Source organism: Corapipo altera, unplaced genomic scaffold (genome assembly GCF_003945725.1).
Source record: "Corapipo altera isolate COAL_440 unplaced genomic scaffold, ASM394572v1 1, whole genome shotgun sequence".
NCBI lineage: Eukaryota > Metazoa > Chordata > Aves > Passeriformes > Pipridae > Corapipo > Corapipo altera.
In genome coordinates this window covers 22,772,474-22,784,965 of record NW_020884873.1, presented here as the reverse complement: position 1 = coordinate 22,784,965, position 12,492 = coordinate 22,772,474, and positions in this window count along the sequence as shown.

Genomic DNA, 12,492 nt, shown 5'->3' with positions numbered 1-12,492 from the left:
CCACCTTTGTGCATATCAGTCACAGCACAGATGTGTATTAAATATCTGTACAATAACAGTGAGAGCAGCTGCATCAGATTGAACCAAAAGTCCATCTAGCCCAGTGCCTCCCTTCCACCAATGTGGGGACAAATGAGTAACAAGAGAGTATTTACCTCAGGCATCCCCCCTGTCTACCACCATTTGTGGCTCAGGATCTTCCCAAACCAGGTGTAATTTTTTTTGTCGTTCCAAGGAATAGATGTCTTAACACCCACCCCAGCTTGGAAATTGCTGCCAGAGTTCAGCCTGCTGCTGCAGACCTACCTCTTCTTACCTTGTTTTAAACTCACCTTCTTACTTGCAACACTCTTCTGGCCTCAATGCTGCTATGGCATTAAGCAAGGCACTGTCTCCTTAGCTCAAGTGATGAAACCAGCACCACATTCACATTAGGACAGTGTTCCACACAAGGAATGGTATCACCTTTTAACCTGCAAACTCAGCAATCAGGCATATCCCTGCCTGTGACGATCTCATTGCTACGGGCTATGTACCACCCCAAACAACGCTCTCAGACAATTTTCTTCATTCAAGTAAGCAGGAAATTATGTTCAAAGAGCTGTTTTAGAAGCTGGGGACCACTGAATGAGCCTGCTCTGTGATGAGTTGCTGCTTGCCTAATGGCACATACTGCACTTTCAGCAGCTCTCAGTGGTAGCACTCATTTGTTGCCACCGGTTCTGATGGAGGGACAGAACGAAGCACATACAGCAATACATGACACTAGCCAGACCATCACCTTCTGCACTTACCCTGCTCTTGGCCTACCTGGACCTAGTGCCCATTAGATCCAGACAGACTCTATAATAAGACTTGTGTCCTAAGGGACTTTTTGCTATCATTCAACTGCTTAATTCTCCTGAAAGCTTCCTTCTTTCCTCCTTTCTGAGTAGGACACTAACATAACCTGTCTTTGAATAAGGCAGGCAAACATGCAAAGCAACTGAAGGAAGGAAAAACACCATTAGAATCACCTTACTGTGTCTTACTCTTCTGAGATTAGTCTGCCCTTGGTAACTGTGCATGAGGCATGGGACTGCAGCCACCCTTACATAAGTGTACCAGTACCCAGCCTCAGCCTTCAGTGTTATCTGTATATAAAATGAGTAGCTGATGGATAAACTACAGCAGCAGTACTTCTGAAGGCACACCAGGTATTTGGGCTGAGATGAGCACATGTGCTACAGCAAGCAACAACTGAACACCACACATGAAATCTTTCAGACTTACAACTGAGCTTGCAAGCCTTGGTAGGCAGCTTGGGTAGGAAGGTGCAGATAAGGCCTGAACCAAAAATACTCCTGCAGCTCTGAAGACAAGACCCCAGCTTCCACCAGAGTATCTGGAACAACCTTGCAACAAGTAGTGGAGTCAGAGATGAGTTTCTTACGTGAATTAATTATATATACCTTCTCAGAAAAAATGAAGTAATAAAAATGCTTCTGTTACATACCACATTTGCATCAATCGCTTTATCTGGGAAAGTTCATGCAGTGCAATAGACAGAAACCACAGGTACTGCACCTTCCAGTACTCAAGAATCCTCCTTGAGGTAGAGAGTACTCAGTGTCTCAGTGATGGGCTGAACAACTCCCTAGCAACTAACAGAGCTGACTGATGCATCATACAGGTCCCTTTCCTAACACAGATCAGCCAGTGGGCAGTGTTCAGCTGACTGCTTCCATTAGAGCAGTCTTTCCCCATAGTTTTCTGTCCTGCAGACAAACACTCTACTTGCTCTCACCTAACCCCATCTAAGTGTCGAGGGGAGTTTATGAAAGGAAGCACCACAGGTAAGGCAGTCATACTGCTTGATGCCACTTTTCTAATGTACTTCAATGCAACATAACATTTAGATACTTGCTTTAAAATCTTCCTGCACACTTCCACAGGAAAGGTTGCAATAAACTGCCTACACAAAAAAAGTAGGCATGTAATTATTAACCCATGCCATGATGTAACACAGTTTAGCAAAGCTAAATCTATCAATTTGATTGCACTAGAAATTGTCCAAACTGCACATAAGTAGGTAAGTCTTGAACCAGACAGATTTAAACAGATGCAGGCCAAAAAAAAGGCGGGAGGGGAACCACACACAAAAAAATAACCAAAACCCACCATCCTTTGAGCTGTGTACCAGAGCAGTCTCTTCTGACGGGTTTTAGGACAGAGGTGTGCTCTTCTCTCTCCTTATTATGGCAGGGAGAAGCCACAGCAGTTAAAAAGTGAGTTATGAGAGAAGTTATCATGGTTATCTTCCTTATTTTACCAGATGTTAAGAACTAGTAGGAAACTCCATTGCACACTGATGGCAGCCCACTACAGTTAAATGAAGCTCAGTGTTTAAGTTATGAATAATCACTCTTCCTTTTATTTCAGTGTCATATTACATTACAGTCAAGACATGTTATTAACAAAACCTACCAGACATTTTACTTTAACCCTCAAAAAAAAATAAAAAAAAAAAAAAAGCAACCAAACCAACCCAAGAAGGAATGTATATAAATAGAGATGTCACAATTTTTTATGTCACTAGTCCATTAAGATGTTTCACAATAGTCTCGATGTGTTAGAAATACACTTTCTTGAACGCTATAGAAGCAATGTTTCACTTGGTTTAGACTAGTTAGCTAAAATATAAAAAACCTGTTCCATCAGGTCCAAATGATCATACACTTCACATCCATGAGAGAACATGGCTACACATTAAGAAACCACCACTGAATGTTTATGCAAAACCAAAAGCCTTCCAATCCCTCCTCTTGATCTAGAGGAAACTACCGCAAAAGTATTTTGCACGTGTGGCTGTAGAACCCATGCGACAATCCAGGCTCAACAGCTACGCAGTTACTACCCAAACACTAACATATAAAATGCAATTCATCACTCTTGCTCAGGATTTTAGGACATTTGACACATAGCACCAGTAATGGTAGAGGAAACCCATTTCCAATAGACACATACTAAAAACTGAGATAAAACTACTGCTCCCTAAAAGATAGTTACTTCTGTTATATCTGCCATTGCAGCTGATTAGCAAATGCAGCTGAGTTTCACATCACAGCTGGGAATACACAACTGAGGAAAAGGTTATATCTAACTGGCTTTGAAGAATTTGGCCTAAAAGTTTCACATGTTCCTCGGCATAAGCTGGAATGAAATTCCCAGCTTGACTTTATACAGGGGTCTTAAATCAGGTTTAAAAGTGAAATAAGTATTATTTAATATACATCATCTGGGTCTGGATTCATCCCACCTATGAAGTTTCATTGTTTTAAGTGCCAGCTCAGGTCCAGTTTCTCTACTGAAGGAAGGGAAAGCCACTTTCAAACAGGATGCTTAGGTGGGTCTAACTGTCCTCTGGGGGTGTCACTCACCCCTTGGGCGAGAGACAGCTGAGGAAAGCTGCATATGTGGTGTAACGTAAAGCTTTAAGAGGTAGGAGAAGTGAATCCAGAGTCTACAGCTCACTTATTCTCAGCTGCCTGCAGTGAAAGTTGTCTGCACTAACAGAAGCTATGAGACATCTGCCAGCTAAAGCCAAACACACGCTCGTTTGTAAGGAGAAGGCAGGGTTAATGGTGCTTACCCACGCTGAAGAACATGTCATGAGCCCTGAACACAACTTTGGCTTACATTCAACACAGTTTTTTTATAAGTTAGTTTGGTGAAAAAGCTGAATTCTGAACTAAGCTTCAACCATGTTACAGAGAACATTGAGGGACAATACCGGGCACTAACCACTGAAAGCACTGTCTGTTGGAAAACGTAGTTTTTAATAGATATTCTTCATCTTACATAAGAGCACAATAAATACACCACATTCTATAGAAATTCCAGATGACACGAATAAGAAGAGGTGAAAGAGGGAAAATACCAACAGACTACATAACCATACCCCTGAACTGCATGACAAAACACTCCCTACTGCAACCACTACAAGCCGTCATTTATACACTTCAGGTTGGCCTCGCCAAAAGCTTTTAAGTTTTTATTTTTTCCTTTTTTTGTTTGTTTGTTTTTGTGAGGGAGAGGGCTTGGGGAAACAAAGAGAATAGAAACACAAGAAATGAAGGGAAGCTATTAGATGGGTTCCCAGGAAAGATCCTGGGTTCCCAGACAAGATGCATACACAAAATACAAGGATGAGAAGGAATTTGTTCATCACTTTCCTTCCCTCCAATAAAGAAGCTTTGTTGCTATTTAAGATGAGCAGTTGCTCAAGTAAGTAGCTTAATAAGGCTTGTAGAGAAAACCAGTGTTATGAGGTGCTGGCTGTAAGTGGTTAAGCAGACATCAGTCAATACACAAGCTGGCTGTAACAGTGGTTCTACACACTGGTTTTTCATGTTAAGAGAGGGCAGGAATTAAAGAAGTTAGAAAACCGTGCTGCATAACATCTGATGACAATCAGCAATGAGACGTTATGTAGATACTCGTAATTAGCGCTGTCGTTTTCTCTCAACCTCCTACTTCATTCTGGTTATTTCCATGAAAATACATATAGACACATTACTAAAATTATGGTTACAATTGTTACATCAGACTTGTTTCTAAAAGTCACTCCAAATGCAATTTCATGTTAAATTGACCAGGTAAGGTCACCCACATAACACAAACTAATAAAAAAAGTCAGCAAACAGAAGCAAAAAAAAAAAAAAACCCTTGTGAACTCCACCTCTTTACTGTTTAATCTGTCAGACTGGTGAAGACAAATTGTCAACTCTGGATTCAATTTTTTTAAATACGATTGTCACATTAGAGAAATGAAAACACAGCAAAATAAACTGTACAAAGGCAAAGTAGAATAACAAAAAATATTTTACTAAAACATAAGATTTACAGGAGATTTTCCAGACAAGCCATACAAAATGGTCACAAGCTTTTTCTTGGAGGGATTTTTCTACACTTGACAGCAGAATCACAATATTATTAGTGAAGGTGGTGGATGTTTAATGTTCCCATTTTTTGTTCAAACAATGAAGCTTGTCCATCTACAGCGTCTAAGTTAGACTGGGCTAGAGGGTATATTCTAAAGTATAACTGGTTAGCTGCTTTTACCAATGCAATTAGCATCACCATAAAAAGGGAGGAGGAGCCCACAAAATTAAAACAAAAAGCCCCGCAGCTAACCCTGCCTACCTTCATTCACAGTGCTTATACTTAAACCATGACGGGAAAAATGATTAAAAGCAGAGATGTGCTGCTGCTTTCAAACAATTTCACAACAATCCGGATGATACTTCTAGCCTCTGCTCATGCGGTACAATAGTGAATTAGGACAAGACACAGATTTGCTAATGTGCATTTAATCACCAAAGGACTGAAGATGTCTGGGCTTTTATTCTGTAATGTTTCTAAGACTGTGTCCATTAAATGCAAACAAAAAAAGGAAGAGGTCTTGGCAGAACAGGAGAAGTGATGCACACTTGATGTTCAAAGCGCATTTAAATATTATTCATGGCATATAGCCTAGTCCATGCTCTGGCTGTAAAGAAAAAGAAACACATTTGAGAAAAGATGTATTTTTCAGGCTTGATTAAAGTAATTTAAAATACATATTTTTAAAGATCTCTTTTTATATCACTGCTGCAAGTACACAAAATATATCAGTTCTGAAATTTTAAAGTGCAATTTTGAATTCCAGCAGCTGTCAACTTCTGTATATTAAAGAAGCAGCCTGACAGCAGTGGATCCAAAAGTGAAGAGGCATAACATAGTAATTCGATCCACTACAGCCTGCAACAGAAGCAGGTATCAAAGAGATGTACTTTTTGGAACCTGATAATCTGTTCCTTAAGCTTTAGAGGAAAAGCAGTGATGTGCTTTTTCATTTTACCACAAATGCAAATTAGACAGGCTAACAAATTCAAACCATGAAAACTCAAGCCTCACAGGTTTGAAAACAGAACATTTAAGGCACATGTAGGGTACCTGGACTATGACAGTACACAATAATTGTTTCTGCAAGCTGCAAAGCTGCAGACATAAAACAAGAGGTCAGGATTTACATCCCCCAGCCAGTGAGTAAAAGGCATTCCTGAAACAAGAAAAAAAAAAAGTATAAGATACATCACCTGTTTCTATGGCTTGGGCTTCATTGGTCTTCCATTGCTCAGCTACATCATTTGCTAGTGGATCATCTGGATTGGGAGCGCTTAACAAAGCCTGGATTGATAGCAGAACTGTACGAATCTGCAAAGCTGGGGACCATTTATCTGAAGAGACATTTACAGCACTATGAAACACCATATTCACCATAGTCTACAGAAACAGCAAGTTTTCCGGATAAAGATATTCTTTAAACATATGAAAACTCTTTTTAGGGTCAATTTAAAAATTTCTGTACTTAATAAGATAAAAGGAAAGTAGCACACAGTAGCACTTACCTTTCAAAATATCTAAACATATTCTTCCCAGCTTGTCTACATTAGGATGGTAAATTTTGGTCATGAAACGTACTTTAGGAGCTGCCATTGGATATTCTTCTGGAAGGAATAGTTCAAGTTTAAATGTCCCACCCTCGAAGGGGGAATCCTGTGGACCTGCAATGACCACGTGAAAATAGCGTGCGTTGCTTTCATCTGGCTCTGCTTTTATCCCAGGGACTGGCTCTGCCAGCAAGCGCTGGGTTTCCTAGAAGAAGAGGAGGCAATGTAACAAATACGACCCATGTCAAATAAACATGACCTGTACAAACCATTTTAAAAATAACAAGCATTCATTCTGCCTACATTCAGAGAAACAATGACAGACAAATACCTTAAAGCCAAATAATACCTGCAGAAAGAAGACGAGGCTGCGGTAAACTGGTACTCATCTCCTTGTAGATCCCTCACCTGCTGTGTGTGCTTCTGTAGCACTCAGTAACAGATAACAATTCAGCTGTCCTCAAATTTCTTAACTTTTGGTTAAACTACTGCCAAGGTGCTATATTTTTTCCATATACTTAAAAGCACGTTAAAGAATATCACAATGAAAACACCAAAGCATTTCCCATTCTACCTTAAATAGAAACTCCTGTAAGTGAAAAGCCAAAGGTATTAATCACTCACAAAAAATGTTCAAGGTTTACTCTGACAAGAGTGAACTGGTTTATTAAGCTGAACATTTGTACTGGAATCAGATCCAACATCAAAGACTTTAAAGTGCTACTCTGCTGTAACACTACAGGTGTGTTTTAAGGATGTTTTATATATTTACACATATGCATGCACAAATAACACAGCTTTGGTGTGAGCACTTCCACCCTAAATAGAATCATGTTTAAAGTCACCGTAACAGACAGTAGGAGACAGTTAAGTTGTTCTATAAGCAGCAAACTTAGGGAAGGCTGGTTTCCTACAATGACTTATATTCTTTGTTACTCAATTCTTCTACCTACAGCACCAATCCTACCACGGGCACAAGCTGTGACCACAGGTAAGAGCTGCCCACGTTCTGATCGTTCATCCTGCTAATGCACTGAGCAGACAGACCAAGTCCTATACATCTTTCCCTCTCCTGTGCCAGCCTTCACAAGCCTTATGGGCACCATTCTACTCCTTATAAAAAAAGAACTCGAGGCCAAAATACGCAAAAGGACATTAGGCAGGGACAAGAAATCCTGCTGAAGCCTTATTTGCTCGCGTAATTTCTTATTTTTCTTCTAGCTTGCTTTCACTATGTACAGTTAAATTTTTCACCACCTTTCTGTGTTGGGTTTCACAAAGAAAAATTATCTGTTTCTACTGACAAAAAATGGCAACTTGTAGGTGTAACAATTTGATTTATTACTTCAGTTTTATAGAATATTTATTCCATATGCCTACAATAATAATAATCATAAAATCAAAAAATGGTCTGGGTTGGAAGGGTCCTCAAATATCATCTAGTTCTAAACCCCTGTGATGGGCAGGGACACCTTCCACTAGACCAGATTGCACAGGGCTCCATCCAACCTGGCCTTAAGCACTTCCAGGGATGGGGCATCCACAGCTTCTCTGGGCAACCTGTTCCAGTGCCTCACCACCCTCACAGCACAGAATTTCTTCCTAACATCTAATCTAAACCCTCTTTCAGTTTGAAGGCATTCTTCCTTGTCCTGTCAGTACATGCCGTTGTAAATACTCTCTCTCCAATACAATAAGTCTCTCTTTAATACAAGTACAAAACAGACAGATTACCTCTCCTTGGCTTCATAAATTCTTTGAACATAACTGGGCTGTTATTTGTAGAAATAAATGTACACAGCATTTCAGTGATATGCCTGTCTCAATGCAGTTAAACAACACCTCACATTACAAAAACTAATCAATATCTAAAGTGAAGTCACAGTAATTAATGCCAAAATCCAATTACTCATCTCTGAATTGTCAGGGTCCTACAAATCATAATATTGACGTTATTACTATGTACATATGCAAACCTAAAAATAAATATATCTGGTCTACTTCCTTGTTTTGCCTACTTATCTTCGTAGACATTAGCTGCCAAAGCCACTCATACACCTTGCTGGAAGGCCATCCAAGCTTCTTTGAGCTGTCTACATTCACTTCTATGAGTATATTTTAAATAATACTCAAAAATGTGTAACTTACTCATTCGTATGCTACTGGCTATTTACTTGTACACTAATGATGTAGAAAAGCAGTTATAACAATTTCTGATAGTTTATGGTCAGTGGTATGAAAAGTCAGTAAGAAACTATAGATTATCCCTGTAAATGCATAAAACATTCTCAGTTTCTTTCGGTAAGTTGTCAGTATGAGTGCTGCCACAGGTAAATGGGACAATTTGGATTTCCACCTATGAAGGACCATATACTTATCGACAGCTCTGCATGAGGAAAGTGTCTTATGTCAAATGCAAATTAATGCAGTGAGTTCAAATCAAAATCTAAAAATAAGGAACTTAAGGAAAAGACCAATTTTTAAACTTCTTCACAGCTGCTACCATTTGGACTTTGCCAGATATACCTGTAGGCAAACTGTGGCTTTGGTTCTGATGGGCACGATAGAGGCTGCTTTTTTTTTTTTTTTAATATTAAAGATAACACATTTTAATAGCTGGGCTGATCTCAGCAGTCCCTTGCTCCCTCCCAGTCCCTCTGGTCCCCAGACTGCCTCCCTAGTTATGCCAGTATGCTGACTGTAACAATACTAGGCAGCCAATCCTGGCTTAAAATAACCCAGAATCAGCAGTTCTCTGGCAGTAGCCTCAGCACTTCTACCTGCCAGCATAACTGAGGAAGCAACGGCTGGCTGCAAGCTGCACATTGTGCCACTAAAAACCATTTGTCAGAAAACAAAGAGAGAGCCCATATATGAGAAAAACAGTTCTTTTAATCAAGACACCCATAATACTGAAGGGGCTATTCTGCTAGTGTCATCCCTTTCAGAGAGATCCTTTATGCCCCCACATTACATGGGTGTGGTCATCATGCTATAAAATCCCACAGAAAAGGGGAGTGCAAAGAAAAGCACAACCACACTAGCACTGAGGCTACTCTGAACCCACGCAGGCCCCTTGGGGAACATTAATATTACATGAAAAATCCTTTAAGCAAGCACATCGTTTTTCCTGCCCTGTGCATGGACCTCCATCACTACTGGCATAATTGAAGCTGTTTCCAAACAGAAATGAGGAGGAATATTTGCAAGAAATCTGTGAGGGAATTGGTTGACACTCATCTTCCACACCTGCCAGGCTCTGACACAGCAGAGAGCAAGCACCAGGCTAAACTTCTCCGATACACACAAAACGCTTTGAGCAAAAGCTGAGAAGCATCTTTGCTTCAAAAAAGTATCTTTTTAAAACACTATAACAAAGACAAGTCTGTTAAGATTATGAAAAACCCAGGAGAGATGCCATTTATTAAAAGAAAGAGTAATGTTTGTACTTAAATACATCAACACCACCTCCTAAATTACGAGAGTAACTAAGGTTTTTGTCCTGCAGTCATGAAGACATTTATAACAATATCTTAAACATATTTTGGGGGAAATCATGGAAAAGGAACAGAAAGGGAGAAATTAATCAAAAAGTTACATTTTAAGGTTTAAGCATATAAAATGCTTAGACTAGGCCCAGTTCTAAGGTGATTACAGAGACTTGATTTTGCACATTTTACAGTAAGATGGACAGTTACAGACATGTAGATACTAAAATAAATTTGATTTGCCATAAAAATCGGAGAAATAAGTAATATTTGAGAGAAAAAATTGTGAGTATACAGGGCAACACTATGCACCAGGTCAGGAAAAGGAACTGCCTTGAGATTTTAATTTTTTAAGTGTACATTACCAATTTAAAAATAAAACCCAGAAAAACCACACACATCAAAACAAAAAAGGAATACCTATCACCCTGTAAATCACCCACAAGAGAATCATGAGATGCAAAGCAAACAAGGAAATGTTTAACTACATATCAATCTTATTTTGTAACTTCATACTACTTCCCAGAGGATGGCTACTGAATGAAGAAAGTCTCTCAAACACGTTCAAATTAATAAATCTCTTCTAATTAAAATTTTAGATTCTCACCTTTTTAAACTAATCAGGACAATCAAGCATATGCAATACCTAACCTTTCCATATCTTTTTAGGCAAAGTCTTTCTAACACTTTTTTAGCTGAGGAAGTGAGTTTTATGCAATCTGCTACTTCTTCCTTTCTCCCCAAAACTGCCTTTGAACCCTTTGTCCAGTTTCACATGTTCTGTACATTTTGTAAGCTGTCAGTGACTAAGACTAACCAAGCTCAGTGCTACTAAAGAGGAAGACATGAACTCCAATACTACTACTGCTGCTTGGCCAGTTTATTCCAATGAAGTATATACTAACCTTGCCCAGCAAAAATCCCTGCTAATAAGGATAGAAAGAGCTGGAACACTCATATATAAACATGCTAAAAAGGATAAAGGATAAATCTGAGAAAACTGGGGTTTGCACTTCTGCTGCTCACAATAAATGTTTTTACAACAGAACAGTTAATTTTGTCTTCTTGAGAACAGAAATTCCCATCAAGTAAGTGTTCCAGAACAGTAATTTATAGTGATTTTTATTACCTCTCCTCTAACGTATTTAAGTAAGTTTCACAGAAGAGATTCCAGGACATATTTTGAGCTCTAAGGCTTTTAATGAAGTGTCCCATGCTGCCGTAGGCAGTTATTTCTATTTGTCATACTCTGCAATGTTTTTGGATTGAGATCTCTTCCCGATCCCACATTTACTCCACTTTTTCCAATTCCAAGTAATGTCATAATTTCCATTGACTAAAATAAATTAACAAATCCAAAAGGAAGATATATGCCAGTCAATGCTTCGAAAAAATAAATCAAAAAATCTTTCATTCACAACTGATTATGCCTCCCCTCCCAATTTTATCTTTTTTATTTTTAATTAAGTAGTTAGAAAATACAGAAGTGTTGAAAGTGCTTTGACAAGCAGACGCTAGGCTTTCCTGATTATCACAGGTGGCCCGAAGCAGAGTGACAGATGATACGGATGGGACAGATGGTGTAGCTGACATTCTGCATAGCTATTCTTCTATGAAGACATTAAATTGAAAACTAATTGTACCTGAGGGGGAAGAAGCTCTCAACCTGTTTTTACAGTAACCTGTGAGGACAAGAAGCCTCAGGAAGAGAGAGAGCACTGGGATCTTTAGAAGAGACCAACTGAGCAGGAGGGGGGGGTGAGGGTTTTTGAAATTGCCAAGAGTAAGAGAAGCCACACAAACAGGAAAGCTAGATCTGCAGGGGAGTGTGTTTCACACTGAGTTTTCACTTGGTCATCCTGCTTTCAGTGAAAGAGAAAAAGAAGTTACTGAAAAGCAGATATAACCATCAGGATTCTCCTTGTTCTTACACACAGAACAAGACAGAGCACTTCTTTAAGGAAGTGAACTGAGCACCTCGGAAGATGCTTCCGTACAGACATACAAGAAAATCAACTGCTAGTGCACCTGGAGATATGAACAAGCTAGAAAGGAGGAATCCATTAGAAATATACTATTTTAATCACTCTCAGTCTTGCAGAAGTGTTTGCAAAAGCCTCAAGCTGCCAAGGCCTCAGTCAAAACAATTGAAAAAAGATTTCTGTACCCTACATTTTCGAAAAACAAAAAGCTACTTCAGAAGTCTTGTTTGCTATCAACAGACTAAGGCAGGACCAAACAAATAACTACAAATACAGTGGCAAAATACAAAAGTGGCAAATAACTACAATCAGAAGATTCTCCTATGCAAGTATTTGCAAAAACATTATTTCTTACACAGCAGAGCTACTGCAGCTAAACTGTAATCTCTAAAGCTTCCCTGTCTGACAGACACCACTCCAGTACTGAAGGAAGAAATTTCTGCATGGGGTTAGACAATTTTTAAAGCTTCTTCATTGCTGTTTAGAAAGGAGTACTATTCTTTGCTTGGAAAAGTAGCTGCAGTTCTGTTTCCCATACTATGGCAATAG